Genomic DNA, 18,191 nt, shown 5'->3' with positions numbered 1-18,191 from the left:
TTCATCTTCTGACCTCTCCTTCTTCCCCTATGACGTTTCTACATCTTGATCCAAAGCCCAGGGCTGTTAAAACTATCCAGAGGAAAGGCCACTGGATTTTAAGAATGGACAAAATCTGGTTTTTTTCAGCAGCCTTCTTCTCTGAAGTACCTGAAACAATTAGCTGAACCTCTGGCCCTTGCTCACCCCACAAGTCTTTCTGTGGCATTTGCGCAGCAAAGGATCACCACAGAGGAGGAGTGAACCACCAAACCAATGGCATCCAGATCTGGGGAAGAGGCTTTTTCAGCCATAATGATAGTGCATTGCAGATGGCAATGTCATCTGCATCATTAGGATTTTTATGGTATGCTGTATCCTCCTAATAGGGTATTAGAAGAAGCAGTCTCTTTCTTTGCTGTACAAGATAAGGACTTGTTGCTTGTAGTGCAGACTGCGTAAGGCATTAGGTTCAGTCTCTTATATTCTGCAGCAGTTAATGGGATTTCATGCGTATGTTTGAAAGGCTTCCTAAGCATCCTCAATTTGGCTGTTTTTTAGAGGAAGGCCTTTGCCACTTAGAAAGACAGGATTCCAACAGGCTGAGCTTCAGCTCATTGAAGTTAGCAGATGAAAGCCTAAATTTTCTGCTGATTTTACTGGAATCAACAACCTCTTTAAGCTAAAGAGGAGAGAACATATTATCAGTACATTTAAATGGAAAATAGATCCATTATGCTATTTTGGAAAGAAAAAGGAAAAACATTTGCATTCGTAAAGCAATTCTTAACCCTTATAATTTGCTTCTTCAAGTTTTAACTTCCTAAAGTTTAGAAAGCTGCAGTTAAATCAGCTAGACAATACTAACTGCCCTAATGTCAGTAGTTACAGCTTCTAATATTCACTTTTTTCCTTTCATAGTTCTTTTGTGTTATTTTTGACTCGGTAACACTTTGTAAGTATTTTAAGTCAGAAACCATCTGAATTTTGGAAATACCTTTGTACGGTATTCCTTGTACACATACCGCTTTCCACCCACTCTCCCCACTCCAAACAAGTGTCTATAATGGCTTATAGAAAACATGTTGTCTTTCCCCATGAGATGATGTCCTCATACGTTTTGTCTATATTGTGGTCCAGTTATAATACTACTACTGCACTGACAAATTGCAGCTCTGTTCACAGGCATCGAGACTTGGAACATAAAATTTACAGAGAGCATGATTGCCTTCAGAAATCCCAGTGCATATCTTGCCGTCTGATAAACCAGGCAGTTGCTTTTTAATGATGTAGACATAACAGACACAGAGTTTGTGTACCTATAGCTGTACTCACAGTAATGGGCTTTTTGGTAGATTGTCAAAGGGCTTGACCGGGGAGGTGATTGACATTTTCTTTTCCTCCTGCTGCTGCTGATGTATTAATGTCGTGTGTGATTTTGTTCTCTGTTGCAGAACTTCCCGTGGGCCGTTCGGTGCAGGTGTGAAGTGTTCAGATACGATCATAGCTTGTAGGGGAGTTTGGCATGAGGGGTTGGTTGTTTTTCTTACAGTGTATCAGGTGGCAAGTAGCAGGGTGGGGTTTTGAGCATGCCATCTGGAAGGGGTAAAACCCAGGGCACTCTGCAGAGGATGGGGAAAAGGCACCAAAGTAGGATGTAGGAGTTTGGCATATTTTTCGGTTTCTAAACATCTTCCATCCTTTCTCTACATTCCTTGTGCTAAATTTTGGGGCGTGTCCTTGAACTGACTTTCAAGACAACATTCCTGGGGGCATTAGATTTCCTTTAGGCTCTACAGAATGAGTTTGTTTTTCTTTTGCCTTTTTCTACTTCATTGTTTTCTGTGCCAAGTACATTTGCAGATGGAACACAGAGTGGCAGTTTTCTAGCAAGATGGTTTAATTACATCTGAAGGCTTGTAATCATAAGCTTTGGTGGGACCGACTATGAAAATGCAGTGTAAATGGTGCATACAAATTGAATTGACCTCTAACTGTAATAAAAGAACAAGATTGATTGCCTTATCCTAGATGCTACAAATTATTTACATTATGATTTTATATGACTGACTAATAAATTATAGGAAGGGAGGCAAGTTTAAAAAAAAAAAAAAAAACACAAACCAAAACAAAATGATTATCCCACAGCATAGGTATATTTCATCTACACATCTTAATTAAATATGTTTGAATTCATGAAAGCATTGTACTGACTTCAGCTTTTACCTAACTAGAGAAATGCAAGGAAAAGGTAAACAATATATGCTATCAGAAAAGATTTTTTTGCAAAAAGACAAACCCATTCTTTTTTTTTTTTTTGTGATTTTAGTCTGTACTACAACTTAATACACCTTAAGAGGGAAAAGAATTTTCTGTATACTTCTTATCTGCTGAATATCCAGCTTGTTCACTTTTTTGAGTTTACCTTGTTCTATAGTACTCTGCTTCATATACAAACCTGTACATAGATTTCTTTCATCATCTTTAGCAAATGCAAATCAAAAAATGTAGTTTGCCTATCACTTGCTTTTATAGAATGTTGTTAATTGTAAGCGCTGCTAAGAAACATTAATATATATTTTTTAACCATTAGTGCCTCTTCATTTTAAAGATAAAATGAGTTCCCACCTTATTTTAAAGTTTATAAAGATTCCAAAAATGTATGTTAATCTTCAAGAGATTCTAATAAGCACCTTACATTGTGGGAATTCCATGATTTCTTAAATAATGTGAATTTTGTGGTGTTTTGTTTTGGTTTTTTTTTTTATTTAGAAGTAAAGTTTCATGTAGCTTAAAGTAGACAGTATGGTAAAAAGAATTTATTCTGGTGTTTAAATAAATGTGGTGTGGCATTACTGTGTCTTCGGAAACATGATTGGATGGAAACAGCTGAGAAAATACTGCAACTTCAACATAGTTTGGAGGGCATTTTAAACTAAATGTGGAACAAAAGGAAAAGCATAACTATATATTTACATTAAGTTCTTAAGGTTCTAATGAATTACAGTTGAAAAAAAGTGGGTTTTTTTCAGATACGGCTTTGGGTATCTGTCAGAAAGGTAAAGCTATTAAAAAAATCTGCTCTATTCATGGGATTTCTGTAATTATCTGTCAATATTCTATATATGTTATCTAAACCACAAATTATTCCCCTAAACATGAATAAAACCTGGATCTGAACGCCCAATAGTCTATCTTGAACATATTAAATTTATTTTTCTACAATAATAAAAATAATTATTTGAAGCTCAGGGCTATGAAAATGGAGGGTAAAATGAAATATTGCTTAAGTTACAGGGAGTCATGTTTTGAGGTCCTGCTCTAAAGCAGAGGAATTAATGGCTGAATTGCAGATGATGTTTTTACTTCAATACATTAGTATTATAGAAGTAGAGACAGTAGATAAGGGAGTGGAAAAAATCACAACTCAAAGAATATGTAATTTGTATTTAAAAATATGTACTTCTCAAATATTTTGAAATTTGAATCAGTATCTAGAATGACAGAACTCTTCTGAATTAATTTTTAAAATTCTATTTATTTTAAAGATGCTGTGTAGGGATAAGAAAATATCAGAGGTTGATGAGAGGAATGTTGAACTATGGATAAATGCTGATTTGAACTAGTCTAACATTTTGTAGCTGCCCTTTTGTCTTGGAGGAAGCAATGTAAAGTATTCATTAATCATGTTATATTTGAAGGTGCTTTTTTTAGAATCTAGTATTTTATGAAAGCCTATGTAGTGGTGTGTGCATATAGTAAGAGTTTCTGTGTTAACATTTTAGCCACCTGTAGCAAAGATAACATAAACAATCCCCCCCAACCAGAACACCAGCTACTAATCTCAGTATTATAGATTTCATATTTTAAAAGAAGCATCCAAAAGAGTGTAAAAGGGTGAATAATTTTAGTGGTGTGAAAATATTTCAAATGTATAGATCTGCTGATGCAAAAGAATTGTTTTTCACTCCCAAAGAGGGTGGATGTTTTCCACTATTTTTAAAATTGCTACACCATATGTTACTCAAAACTTGTATAGTAATTTTTCCTTTGGAGATGTACCTCATAAGTGCTTACAAATAATTTGACCTTTTATTGTATTTTGCTTTTGTTTTATTGTTCCTTTCTTCTTCCTAAAACCAGTCTCTAAGGTCTAGGGCTAAATTGTAGAACTTGTTCCTAATGTACTTGCTCCTCTTCACACCCCAACATAATTTAAGGAATTATGTTGCTGATACTCATTTGACTGTTGTTATTGCTCATGGGACACTAATAAAAAAAAAAGATAAGGCTTGTAGAATTGCAGTCACTGAATACTGAGACTATTTCTTAAGTGTCATCAAAACTATTCTGTAAAATCTATTATAGGATGAAAAGGGGCTTGGGGGCTTTTGGCTTTTTGGTTTGGGGTTTTTCGGGGTTGTGTGGGATTTATTTATTTGGTTTTGGTGAGAGCTCAGACAATTAACAGAACCAGGAGGAGGGAAAAGCTAGATTTGGTACTTTAACTTTTAGTTGCATAAGAAGTTCCCTTTTCATGCAAATTCCTACTTACTAGTTCATTATTGCTAAATTGTATCTGCCTTCAAGAGATCACATTTTGTTCTGTACAGCATGTGTCAATCAAAGCCTTAGAATCATATCAGAGGACAAATGGAGCATGTTTATGTGACTGGATGTTGAGGCAATTCACATATTCAAATAACAGACACAGAATACTTAACTGCCCTGCAGACTGGAATCCCAAATGCCATACAAAGCTCTGAAATTGCATCCATCATTTCTCATATTTCAAATTTGACAAGACTTTTGGCCTTCATCCTATTGCATAAACTAACCAATCTCTCCTGGCTGTGCAGACGTTACAAGACGAAGAGATTTGAGTTCCCAGTTTTCCATTTCACCTTTCCCTGACACATCCTGCATCCCTGGCTGCAGGAACAAAATACTATATATAAGCATAGTAAAGCTAAGCCTCTTAGAAAATTAAAAGGAAAATGCATCCTCATACTGTCCAATAAATAGAAGATAGTTGGTGAGAGCGACACAAATTGAAAAGGTTCAGGAGTAAGACAATCTGATGGTATGTGATGTATCCCCTACTTTAAAAGTGTCTTTTTGTGTAACTATTATGTAATTCAAGACCAGATAGTCTAATGTTCAATAGCTGTATTTGAAGGACAGTTCTTTTTCTGAAAAAATTCAGATCCCATTAAGCATAACTAAAGCTGGATGAACCGAAACAAGGTGGTGAATAACAAAGTGATTAAAATGTAGGAGTTTATATTTTTGCCGCAATGCACAGAAGTACTTTTAAATATTTTTCCAAAAATGTAAACTGAGAAGTTTGCCGAGAGTCCAATATTCTCACCTGCCCTTCTGCTTGCCTCTGCATCCTGACAAGAGTTGTGTTTCTCTGGATGCCCTTTCTCTTACATCAGTTTTGCAACTGAAAGAAATTCCTTCAAAAGTGTCTGATCCTAATTATGTCTGACAGTTGGGAACACATTAAAAATATTTTGAAAATTGGCTCTTTATTTTGGTGTCTTAATTGGAGGGATGTCTGTAAGTGTTGGTTTTCTTATCAATGAATTGCAGTACAATATGCAAATCATTTTGGTTTAATATTTGCATGTTTATAAAGTACTTTGGGATCTTGTCAGTGGCTTTTTGAGTAATAATGATAATATTGGATGTACGATAATTTCTCTTTAAAGATAAAATGAGCTAAATGGGTGTAAAATACAAATCAAATTAATTGGGCATACTATTTCTTTTCTAGTGAACAAACACAAGCCCTGGATTGAGACATCATACCATGGAATCATAACTGAAAACAATGACACTGTAATTTTGGATCCTCCCCTTGTTGCGTTGGACAAAGATGCACCCGTTCCCTTTGCAGGTAGGAACATACATTAACAGCAGCATTTGAACTTACGGATTGCAATATGAAGTTATTAGCATTTGTAAGGAATTAATTTGCGGTGCAGAGATAATGTAATCTGAAGGACATATTTAGAGGCTGTATCCGAGTATTTGGGACTTGACTATTGGCCCCCAGACCTTGAAATAAGGTGTCTTTTCCAATGACTGTATCTGCTCATTTGTGGTGAAGTAAAAGTAATTATAAACAGCATAATGCAGCTTCTACCAATGAACGTATTTTTAAATGAAAACACAGGAGTTGTATAACTAAATTTGAATTTGCTTTTATAGAAATGAATCATTACAGTTGCCTAAAGTAATAATACATAGTTAAATTTGTTTAGTAATAACCACCTCTGCTTTCTCTCTTCCTGTTCTGCTCCCTGACCCAAGCCTGGCTATGGACAAACTATGTCACAAATATTTAAAGTTGCTCATATTTTATGTTACTGTTTTAGTACTTCATAACTGTCAAGACTTGGACAGAAAATTTAATGGAGGGTTTGAAGATTTTTGCTCAGATCGCTGTATGATAGATGTATGTTATATAGAGGTTTTTACTTGTATTGTCTATTTTTCATGACACTTATTCTGACATATTATGACTTCCTTAAGTTGAAAATAGTACTTCTGCATGTCAAGAAAGTTTTCTCTTAAATTCCCTGTTTCATTAAAAATATTTTTTGAAGAAAAGAGACTACTAAGGCTTGATAGCTGTTCTGAAGACCCTAAAAAGACGCAGTTGTTAAAAAGATTGTCTTGCTTAAGAATGTTCATCTTTTATAAGTAGAATGTATTTCATACATTTATTTACTAATTAATACTTATTCCATATTTATTTATGTATCTTGCTAATGAGAGTATAGTCCTTTTGGAACCATGCTTAACTTGTAGAAGTAAGGGTGTGTAGTCCTTATGCTTATAGCCAAGGCAAGGAGAGCTTCAGAAAGGAGGTGCAGTAGTGTCACGCCAGACATTGTCATGTCAAAACAAGTGTGCTGGGGCCACGCACTGGCAACTATAAACCTCACTGAGTTTTTTTGGTCTCAAAATTGTCTGCATTATGCTTTATAAAAACAAAGTTAGTGTTGAAGTATGGGATATCTGTGGATAGGCTAGCGTTGTGGTCTCTAGGATTATAATGATGACAAGACGTGCGCTACTAATAGCAGATACCAGCAGACAATGAGATTGGACTGTTCTTTCCATGCAGGAAAGCACAAGTCTGCTGTACAGCCCTGGCTTAAAGGAACCAGGCAGGGCTGTTTGTACCACTTGCTGTAAAAGCTCCAAGTTCAGCAAGAGGATCCTGGAAGCCATATAGGTTTTCCAGTTCTTAGCTATGTATTATCAGGGGTGCTTTGAGCAATGTATGGATAGATCACCTTGCTCCTGTCAATTGCCATGGTGCACAGGTAGTTTATATATTTCATATTTTTCACCTAAGCAAGTAATCTTTCACCTAATAACTACTTTGTTACTAAGTACAAAAGCAGAACTAAGCTAATAAGATATTTGATACTCATTGATGTTTCTTTTCTGCTCCCAGTGCTTTGATTTTTTTTCTATACCCTTTCTCGTGTTCTCATTTTTTAATTTAAAATGTTTAGTTTTTTTAGTTTAAATGTTAATTGTGGTAAAGACCAACTCTAAGTGGTGTTTTTGTGCTCTCTTCTGGAAACTTTAATGTTGTTCCCTAATACCTGTGCCTTTTCTTCTCTCCATGGCTACTAAAGTTAGTCTTTTATAAACTGTCTTCTCAACCCCTTCTAGTAGTACAGACATTATGGTGCATGTCAAATCACTATTCATAGAGTGGGGACAAGAGAAAATGACTATCATCTGCACTTTTTTTTTTTCCCTCGCCTCTGTCTAATGTTTAAAATCAAGGGTGATGACAGAAAAAAAAGGAATCTTATGTGCAGTTTCCCTCTCAACAGGTCTGTGTTTCCAGGGAGGAGTAACAGGAGACTAACAGGACTAAATGCGCCTGTAAAAATGCTGGCTGTCAAATATGATCAGCCTATTTCATAACTGAAGCATGAAGAATTTCAGAACTCTTTTTTTTTTTTTTTCATTGCAATGATTTCTCTTTAATTTATTGTGAATTGTGCAATGATTGGAGTAGATGTAAAATCATGGTTCTTAAAATTATCATGGTATGAACATATTCACTTTTTTTCATGCAAGTACATTTCCTTGTTTTGAAGGAAATCTTGAAAATACTATTACGCCAGAAATCACATGAGTAGTTTTCCAGACTACTGTTTTTCAAATCCTGACCTGAAAGGGATTTTCACACATTGGTGTTGAGATGCAACTGATCTTTAAAATAACTAGGCTCATCACAGTAGCCTGGAGGCTTTTACAGGGTGTCACAGGAATAAAAACACCAAAACTGCAAAACCTATGAAGAAACTCATGTCCTGTAGGAATAGGTTAAGCTTTCTGTCCTTCTCTTAAAACAGAATTATGTAGGTGCAGTATGGGCTTACTTATTATCTAATTTAGGGAAATCCATTGGAGGAATCTCTCCTTTAAAAAGTATACTAAAACCTACCCAAAAGAACAAATGTAACTTTAATTAGACTTGCACCAACCTGCAGGGTCAGCCGTACAACAGTATTTTACATACATACAACAGTCAGCTATTACACGCTGGTTACAAGGCTGGAAATCACTTCAAGGATTTGACTTTCAGGCTTAGGAGTGGTTTGGTTAGAAACATGGTGAGATCAACTGAATCAATTTGACACGTTCTGTTTCTGTGATAGCAAGAAATCCTCACACAATGCTGTAGGATTTTGGAAGGCTATTTGGAAAGGATACCTGTCTGCATTTTAATAACAGCAACTGCATTTCGTCAGCAGTATTGTGCAAAAATAGATCTGAGAGGAACTTCATATCTCCAGTCCATCCTCCTGCCTTAGGCAGGACCCATTATACCTATGTCATTCCTGATAAATAGTTTTCTGTCCTAATCTGAAAAATCTATACTGACAGAGGTGCAACAGCTACCCTGGGCAATCTATTCCATGCTTCACCATATTCACTGTTTTTCATGATGCTTAACCTGAACTTTCTGTACTGCAGTTTTAGCCCATTAGTTTTTGTCCTATCCACCATGACTGGGCAGAGCAGATTATTCCCATTCTTTTTTTGCAGCAACAGTCTTTTATATTACTCCCTAAAAGCACTGTGAGCATCTTAAACAGCATGGGATGAGAGGGGACTTCAGCTATCCATTGCGTTACTGATACAGACCTGAAGCAGAGAAATAGGAGGTAACTTTCAGAACAATGATATGATGAATGCCCTTTTCACCTTGAAAGTGAAGAGCCTAACTCTTCACCGTGTCTCCATTATTAGGCTGACACACTCGATTTGAGTGCGATGTGTCGCACCAAGGTTGAACTGGATAATTTTACCATAGTGAGTTGGGCCCATTAAGTCTTAAGCTGCTTTTATGCTCTTGATAGATTTACAGATAGCCTTTTTTAAAAGGGTCAGATGTGTGTCTTTCTGGCTCCACACAGACAGGTACTCTGTATCTCAGTTGCAGTTGCAAATTATATTTACTTTGCAGATGGAGTCCCAGTCTCTGACTATATTTTGGCTGTGCTAAGACCACTGTAAAGGATAAGGAGACAATAAAACCAGACAAGACGGATGTCTAAATATTCACTGAACTACAAGCTGCATCCAAAAACTCTCCCAAATCATCTTTGTTATTTTTGGAGTTCAGAGGAGCTTGTATTCTCAGCTGCACCACAGCAAATCCTGTAGTTGTCAGTCCGCTTACACCCAGGGGCTGAACACCAAATCCCATTTCTCTGCTTCAAACTGTGAAGCTGTCTAGCCTTCTCGTTTGTTTGTTTTTATTGATAAGCAGTGGCAATAATAACAGAAACAATCCTTTTGGTACAACATTAAAAACATGGAAATTATTTTTCAAATTGTGACTCTGAATACTGTTGGGTTTAACTCAGGCAGGCTTAAAACATACTGTCAGTTTACAATGCCCAGAATTCATTGATGTTAAATATTTCACTCTCAAAATGATGCACGATCAAAATATCTGAACGGTAAGTAGAGTATTGCAGTTGTTTATAACAAATCACCTGCTGACTTTTTTTAAAACCTCTATTTTTGATGCTTAGATGTATTAATGTAACTTAATTAGTTAAGACTGTAGACTATAAAGGCAAAAAAAAAAATAATCTCTTCAAGGTGATAATAACCTAAGGTAGAATAAAAGATTGACAATAGCACAGTCAATTCCAGAGATGCCAGTTTTGACCTAAGGGATAGTGCTCGTGTCCAGTAAAGTTAGTGATAAATGCTCAGGCTTCAGATTAAGAGTGCACCAAAAAAATCACTCTGACAGTGACCTCTGTTGGTTAGTCTCTGAAGTTCAGAGATGAGGTGTTGGAGGTGTTTTGTTCTTGAAGTTGTTACCAGTTAAGTTTTATTGCCTTTCTTAGTTTGACAGCAGTAAAATAAAAGTAGGCAACATTAATGTCTCGAAAGAAGACTAAAGATCAAAGAATTCAGACTGTTCTAATAGAGCTTTTAGTAGCTGCTGAGTGGTCGGTCATTGCAGGAGTAAGTGGTTAGGAGGAAAATTAGATTTTAACACATGGACAGTGAATGTAAGTTGCTTCTGGCAGACACAAATAGTAATGAACAAGAATGTTGAGATAAACTTTATTACACCTAAATATGCTAAATTCCTCGAAGCCAAAAAGAAGCCAGTGAAGTAACCAACTAATTATGGTCTGACGATATTCACTTAGGCTTTTAGACTTATTATGGAAAATACTGATGTGAAATCAATTGGAACTGGTTTGAATAGTTTTCTTTAAAAATAAGACTTGATCTTTGGAAAATTAGGCCAGGATATTACTGTGGATAGGCAAACATACACATGAGGTCAGGGACTGAATCGGGCATTTTTTGGTGCTGAAGTATACTAAATGACTATGTAATTAAAAAACTGTGTAATTGAAATAAGTTATAACTAAAGTTGCCAGGAAAATAGTGTCAGTTGTTAACCTTCTGTGCTATTCAGACACTAGAGATAAACTGAAATGGGAAGTACTGGAATTGCTAGGCCTGTAGTTCCCCAAATTGGTAGCTGCTCTGACTGTAGGTGAAGATTTTGTCACACACCTTCTTTGAAACTAATGAAGCCTTGCCATATGAGTACCATTACATTTCATAAGAAAAATACAAACTGTAACAATTTCCTGATGTTGTTATCATCAGAACTAGGGCTGGTGATAGCTAGATAATCCAGTAAAACAAAGCTTTCTACAAAAAGAAAAAAGGTAACATTAGTATATAGAATTGTTTTACTCAAAGTGGCAAAGGTCTGTGCCAACTTAAAATGCAATGTATTGTAGGAACGATTGTTATCCAGCAGCGTGGTCCATGACGGGAAATGGAGAGACTTGGTTTTCTTGGACCTTCCCGCTGGTCTACTAGAAACCTTTGGCTCCACCTGTAAGATCCTAATTGCTGTGAAAGATAGAAATGCGATATAGAGTTACTGTCAATTCTGGAAAACAATTTTCATTTGAACTGAATTCAGAATCAAATGAAAAAACCCAGAAACAACATGCAATAACGGACGAATGATAAATTCTCGTTCTTAGCCAAACTAATTATATTAAGAAAAACTTATAGGAAATTCAGGAAAATGGCAGTCCATGCTTCCCCATTTTCTTTGAAATTATAATGTTAGCCATAAGGATGTTATGGTTTTGACCTCAAAAATATTTTACTTTTTGTAAGAATTGTTCTGAATTATAATGCAGGGGTTTTTTTTTTCTTCAGTGATCATTGAAAGTGAACAATGAATTTTACTTTTACTTGCAAAGCTAAGTATCCATACAGAAATAATCTATTTTTTTCTGAACGCTTTTGCTAATGCTTCAGCTATGGAATTTCAAAACTTGTTCTAAATATTACTTGTCTATTTATAAAAAAAAAAAAAATACTTATGCAACTATTAGAAAGTGAAATGAAAGCATTGAGAGATATTTTTGATGCATCAACAATTCTTAATCAATAAAAATTTTTGTGCTGTATCTCAACAAACTCCAGTGAAGGTAATACAGCGTATGTGAAGCATTGCTAATAAGCATCTTGTTAGAGACGTTTCTAAGAGATAGTAAATCTTGAATCAGTAGAACTAAACTCAGTATTACTGCAGTAATTTGTCTCATGTGCTGACTGGCCATCGTGAAGGACATAGCTGAATAGAATAACACCAAGTAATGCGATTATCCAGTGATATTAATGTATATTTTATGCTGTGAACAATGTACCTGCAGTTAAAATATGAAGTAATTTATATCAATGAACTATGTCCATTACTTTTTTACTGTCAACAAAATATTTTAAGCCGCAGAAAGTAATTTATTGAGGTACTATATTAACAAATTTTTTTCTGAAAGGGAATATTTTCGAGTGAATTAAGACTGTACCTTGCTTTTGCGATGTAATTTTTTCTATGTAGTTAAGCATGGTTTCTACACACTTCAATAGTTCTCTAAAATCAGTGAGTCTTCCTCAGCTATGAGTTTAAATTCTGAGTGTTACAGGAAGGACAGCATTGTAGGAAGTACATAGTAGTTTTCCTTCTATGATATTAAGTGATTTGAAGCATTTTAAAATGGGACTTTTGTGAGCTGAGTACAGTCCCAAATTCACATAACAGATTCATCAGCAAACTTAGCAATTCTGCCCTTAAATAAATTTTTATTTGGTAGTAGCAGTCTCATGCTGATTTGCAGCATGTGTAATTCAGGTAAATATTTGCTTCTGTATTCTCTGTTTTGGGATAAAAAGGAAGAGGGATGATTCTGTTACGTGGTGTGAGTGATACATTGAGGGCTGCCTTGGGTTTGAACAGTATCATAACTTCTTAAAATTAGTGCTTGCCAAATGTGTAAGCAGGTGAAAAATGTAACAAAACCCTCCTGTAGTTAGACCTCTTTGTCATTATGCTTGCAGTGAATATCATGATCACTTAAGTCCTTACAATTTTAGGTACAAATAAGCATTTTAAAACATTTATTGATCTAAATTGAATTATTTGAAATATGATGACAGCAAGCATAACTCAAAGGTATGAATCTGCACAGTGAAGAGGTTGAAACAAACAAGAATGATACCCCTGTTACTTTTTTTTTTTCTTGTTGCATAATTTGTTTCTCAGCATCATTTGGTATTCAAGAAGTAGTAAACTTGACCTGGTTTTGCTTCCAAGGATATGTCAACCTGGGCATTCAAAATCTGTGGCCATCTTTACTTCCAGTACTACAATAACATAAAGGACTGTCAGAGGGAGGACTGAAAGAAATAGTCTGAAGACCCAAGTGAAGGAATAAACAAATTCTACTCTAATATCTCTCTTCACACTTTCATTTCTTCCACAGTCTGTCCATTAATTCCATTACATCTATCTCTTTCAGATAAATATTTCCTTCTTTGTGTGTGTTCCTATGTAGTCACATTCTTTGTAAAGATATGAACTGTTATTTATGCAGACTTTAGAAGAACAATTTATAAAGCCATAAAGTTTTAGTAACATAACAAGTGGACTTGGAATTTTCACCACTTAGAATTTTACTGCAACAAAATTGGCACTACAGGATTCCAGTTTGCTTTAAAAATAAAATCAATAGGCTAAATTAGTTGGGAAAACGTCATGTTAAATTGTATTCCTGGGAATGGAACTACTTGATTTTAGTGTAAGGCAGCAGGGCCATGTCGTTTGCTTGAAATGGGTTATAAATATTAACAGCATTTTAAAAGAACAGCCTAAATAGGTCATTATTTAATCTTTAGAGTTCTTTTTGCTTATTGGTCACCAATTCTCTTATGGAGACAATAGTTGAGAAGCCCCACTTTCCTTTAAACCTGCTACTTTAAACTGGCTGAAAAAATGTTGTTTTTCTGGACTAGAATAAACTCAATAGCCTGTAAGTGCTGTTGCTCCCTTTGCTTGCTAGGGCAGCCTAAAAAATGCATGTGATACTACTTTTCTGAAGCAGGAGGGGGAAGGAGAATATAAAGAATTCAAAATCTGGACAGGTGGTTTAGGGCATTGATTTTCTACTCAATTCTCCTGCTTCTGGCTGTGTGAAATGGATCAAACCAATTTGTTCTCTTGACCTAGAGTTTCCTCCACTGTCCTATTTTATGTGTGTTTAGACTATAAAAAAAGAAAATCTTCTAAGTGCCTTTATCTCAATGACTATGCAGCACTGAACACTGTCTCCTTGCGTGCAACACCAAGCACAAGGAGGATTTGCTTTTCTCAGCTGTCACTCTTCTCTGTTGTGTAATTTTTTGATATATGTATGTACTATGTTTAGGGTAGATGCAACCCATGCAATTGGATTAGTGTCAGTGTTGAACCTGAGCTAACAATCCTGCTAGAGATATACATCAGTTTGGTTATGCTCTATCTCTATGCCTGTCACACCAGCTCCCAACCAGTAAGGCAGACGCATTACTGAGACGTTGCAGGGTTAGAGACAAGACATGAAGAGAAAGTAATGGCAAATAGTGGAGTGGGGAAAAGAGGGGGGGGGAAGATGTTCTTACAAAACGGTTGAACACTGTACATGATGCATTGTGTAGGTATGTTAGGGTTATTATTTCTCAAAATTAAAAAAAAAACAATTTCTTGAGTGTTTAGTCTTGGGGTTCTATTTTGTGAAGAAGCAATTAAGTGTGACCTGTTTTTTACTAAAAATATGGAATAAGCTAGATATGCTTGTCATTTAATAGATCTGTATTTGTTCTTGGCCATTATAGATTTAATATCAAGAGATAAAATATCCAGTTATTTACGATGATAACACAATACATGATGTAAAGAACCAAGTATTCAAGTATTTTCTTAATTGTGTTACGTGCATAGAAAAATGTTACTGGGATTTTGTGAATGGTACTGATCCCACTGTGATACAGTGAGGGAGGAAGGAGAAGTTGAGAGAAATATTGAAAGAATTCGTTGGATTTTCTAAGGAGACATATTGAAAACAATAGTGCTAATATAACATCTAGGTTTTGCTGGGCTTTCATTCCGCTGGCATTTTGTTATAGCAGGCTTCAAGGGACTTAAAATGTAGGCAATTAATTGTTTTCAGATAACTGCTAATCCAGAAAGGGTGGATGGCTTTGATGCAGTTACAGCATGTGAAAATACCAGACATAGTCCAATACATCTGATATGTTCAGTTGTCAGGATCCTTATTTCAGCTGTTAGACAGTCACCTTTACTCTTCCTAGATGGGGCATAAGGAGCTTGGCAGAAAGAAGGTGTAAGTTGCCTTTTTTCCCTAAACGATTAGCATCTCTTATTTTTTGTGGTGTTGCATTTACTGTCTGTATAAAAGACACTTCAAGTTGGTATGAAAGCCTAAATAAATTCTTTTCTCATCAGGTAATTTGCTACACAAAATATATATCCATTTCATTCACGTAATTGGCCTTTGAAGGTAAAACGTACTAGATAACTAGACTCTTGAGGTGAGATTTGCTTTTCTCTTTTACTATATTTGAATTTTTAGGCTTTGTTTCTTTGTAGACTCTTCTGTTTATTCATCTTTCCTGAATGAAATAAATTCTGTAACTGCACTGTGCAAATTTAGTACAACATGAAATTCAAGGAATGGAGACAAAATGAAAGTCAACTCATGGTCATAGTAATCAGTTTAGCCATAATTGGAAAATAGAACTTAAATATTAATCCACAGAAACAGTGTGCCTGCTTTTATACAAATGTCATCATAGTGAGACTGGTCAGGGGGCTGCAGCGTTTGCCCATGAGGAGAAAAGCTGAGGGAACTGGGCTTCTTCAGCCTGGAGAAGAGACAATTTGGTGGGAACAAAGCAATAGGGCCTGGTGGCACCTATGAGGAGGGGATTGAGAAGATGGAGATGGGCTCTTTGTGGTGAGAGAAGGAAAGACGGCAGAAAGGAATTGAAACAAGAATAGTTCAGACTGCACATAAGGCAGAACTTTTTCACTAGTACAAAGACTGGACCAGGAAGATTAGAGACAGAGCCGCCTTCATCATTAGAGGTTTTCAAGACCCAACTGGATAGAACTCCGAGTAACCCGAGCACACAGTTGCCCTGGCTTTGAGCAGGACACTGGCCCAGAGAACTACTGAGGTCCCCTTCATCCTGATTTGTCCTGTGATTTTATTTTGTTTGGACATTTCTTTCAGAAATTAAATTGCTAAAGAGGCAGTTGTTGAGAGGATACATGAGCTTGTTGCAGTGCTGTATCAGAAATATAGCGTGCTCGCTTTCTATGGAATTGAAGAGGATGCCTGTGTTGGCAATGACAATGCCACTTGATAACGGAAAGAAAACAGAGGATCTCAATAGCAGTGGCCTAGTTGAAGTCAGCTAGCAATGTTCTTTATCTGACTATTTATTAACTGACTCAGAGAGGAGAACAGGCTTCCCTGTATAGCGTAAATCTTTCTTTTTGCATTGGAGTGATACTTTTATTTCAAAGTAAATTCACTTCACTTTTAAAAAGGCGCCTTAGCTTTTTATGTAAACTATTCTTTTCACCCTTAACTACTATGGCTGCATACACACAAAAATGGAGGCCTACAAAACATCAGTTATAAATAAAAGTTCCTAATGCAAATTGTTTAACTTCGTATGACTGCTGAGCCGTAAATGCTCTTTGTGTCTTGTGCTCATGCGAAATTCAGAAGAAAGTACATTGAAGAGAGTTGACAGCAGACTGGCTCTTACAGTTCGCTCTTATGGCAAAATGTCCAGATTGTATTGAGTGAACACCTTGGCAGTGGTTCATATCCAGATTGTATTACCTTGTATAGCAGCTCTGTGTTGACTGCAATCACATAATAGTCATGAAAGGGCGCATGGCCCCTGTGAACCTTGACAGCATATATCAAGTAAGTTACGTTTTTATTTGTTGTTCTCACAGTGGTCTTTTAGAGAGTATATCAAAAATAAGTAGACACTAATATCAGACCTCTGAGTATTTTTAAATATGACAGCTTTTGCAATTGAGTTAGACATGCTAGAATATTTAAAATGCAGTCTTTAAATAGTTGAATACTACCTTAAGAAGAAGCTGTTTTGTCTCAGCTTCCCCTCAGATTCATTTGGGGACTTTGTCTCTCAGTTTGACTTCATTTTCTGGTTGATTGTTGTTGTGAACAAATTTTTGGAGGAGAGGTTGTGAAAGAGACTAGTAGGGATTCAAACTTGTCATGCTGTTGGACATCTGTTTGCTTCAGGTTAATTGCAATATATTAATTTACTTTTAATTTTAAACAGCTTTTTAAAAGAATCTTATTACCAGATATAATAGACGATTTACAGAACATACTATCCCTTCTGGCTTTTTTATATTCCTTTGATCTTCAGCTATTATAGAAGATTAAGTGACAGAAGAGCAGAAGTTAAAAAACAAAACAAAAGAACCCCAATGAACCAAAACAAAACAAAAACACCACAAACAACCTAACCCCCTAAACACCCCCCAAACAAGCAAAAGAACTCCAAACAAACTTGATGATCTTACTGCTGGGACTAAAACTTTTTTTGTTGCTTTTTTGTCTCTTGCAATTAAAAGCAGAAGGAAAAAAAAGAAGCTTTTCACTTTAATCATAAGAGTCTAGTTCCCATAATTGTTCAGACTAGTTTCATACCTGCTCTTTTCTTTACGGGAGTCTTACGTTTTGAGTATGTGGACTGAAGAAAACATTTTATTTTATCTAATTACACTCACTGTGTTATACTGAAATTTCCTTCTTACAAATTGACTTTTATAACTTTTTTATTTACTTTTGTTTAAAGTTTAAGCCATAAACAAACCAAAGGTGTAGAACCTTCTAGTCCAGAACTATTTACCAGATTTCAAAAAAAATGCATTACCAGTGTTGGCTAATCTAAAATTGCATTTTTTGCTGAACACGTTATTTACTGTTTTGTACATTTTGCAACTATTCACAGTCAGGGATTTTAAGTTAAATATTCTCAAAAGTTGTTGAAAAATTCCTTTATTTTTCCTTTGACCTACCATAAGCCCCTCTCATTATATGACCAATCTAGGGGTTTTGAGGTATTTTTTCTATCACTGTGTTTACAAATACATGGATATTTAAAAAAGAGAAGTTGTACAGATCTGAGTAGATTTTGTTGGCTCATTGTGAGTGATATTCTTATGCCAAGCTGTCACTATTACTCATTTTTATTTTCTGTTTAATCTG

The 18,191-nt window shown here is 35.6% G+C and overlaps 1 protein-coding gene across 1 annotated transcript in view; it reads left to right on the top strand.

Annotated features, from left to right (window-relative positions):
* Positions 1-5,766: 5,766 nt before the first annotated feature.
* Positions 5,767-18,191, top strand: part of CLSTN2 (calsyntenin 2) — a 228,044-nt gene continuing 215,619 nt past the window's right edge. The window contains exon 1 of the mRNA XM_074153081.1: positions 5,767-5,884. The gene's annotated coding sequence lies outside the window, so the exon portion shown is untranslated. The remainder of the gene's footprint in view (positions 5,885-18,191) is intronic.

Source organism: Numenius arquata, chromosome 9, assembly GCF_964106895.1.
Source record: "Numenius arquata chromosome 9, bNumArq3.hap1.1, whole genome shotgun sequence".
Taxonomy (NCBI): Eukaryota; Metazoa; Chordata; class Aves; order Charadriiformes; family Scolopacidae; genus Numenius; species Numenius arquata.
This window is presented reverse-complemented; position numbering and strand designations above follow the sequence as displayed.